This window comes from Gymnoscopelus microlampas (assembly GCF_963454915.1).
Source record: "Gymnoscopelus microlampas genome assembly, chromosome: 6".
NCBI classification, from domain to species: Eukaryota; Metazoa; Chordata; class Actinopteri; order Myctophiformes; family Myctophidae; genus Gymnoscopelus; species Gymnoscopelus microlampas.
Window position 1 is genome coordinate 26163910 of NC_139943.1, and position 896 is coordinate 26164805.

The following is an 896-nucleotide window of genomic DNA, read 5'->3' on the forward strand; positions in this document are numbered from 1 at the left end:
ACCTCCCCCCCTGCCCCCTCCTGTCATGCCTGCCTTGTCTCGAGAAGGTGGCAGAACCTGAATTGATTCTGCCTTTTTTTACACCTCAGATGATGGAGGATTCGGATTGAGTCTCCACTGTGGAACAATTGTTGTGAGCAAGAGATTGCTTCAAATGCAATAATCCCAACACATTTTTAAAGAAACCTGTATGGCTAATTTGTTGCTTGCAGAAAATAACAGATTTTAACAACTGTGTTAAATTAGGCATTATACAACACCAATTTTTTTTTTTTAAATTCACACTCCCTCATTCTTGAGCGTACTCAGTCTTAATACTGGAGTACTTAGTAATGATCATGATGTTGTTGATGATGACAACGGCGGTGATGATGATGATGATGATGATGATGATTACAACAGCAGTGCGGATGATGGTGATGATGATGACAATGATGATGATGATGGCAAGTTTCTCTTCATATGATTGTCAATGTATTACCTCAAGTGGAATCTTCTCTCTTAAAGCCTCACTATGTAACTTTCTTTTACGAATACAATTTTGTCCAACCTGTATGGTAGAGTATTACAATATAACTTATACATTACATTACATTACATTACAGTCATTTAGCAGACGCTTTTATCCAAAGCGACTTACAATAAGTGCATTCAACATAGGTAGGGAACGAAACTACTAATCACCAGAGGTCTTAAGTGCATTTCCTGTAAAAACAAGCAACCAAGAGTATACCTAGCGCTAAAGTGCAATATACCAGCTATCTACTTTCATAAACACATGAGATAAAATAGCCAAATCAAATGAGCACGAGCTAATAGATCCAATACAACAATACAACAATAGTTCCTACAACTAGTTAACAACAAGTAGGCCAGGCAAAGAGGAAGGGTAGTGT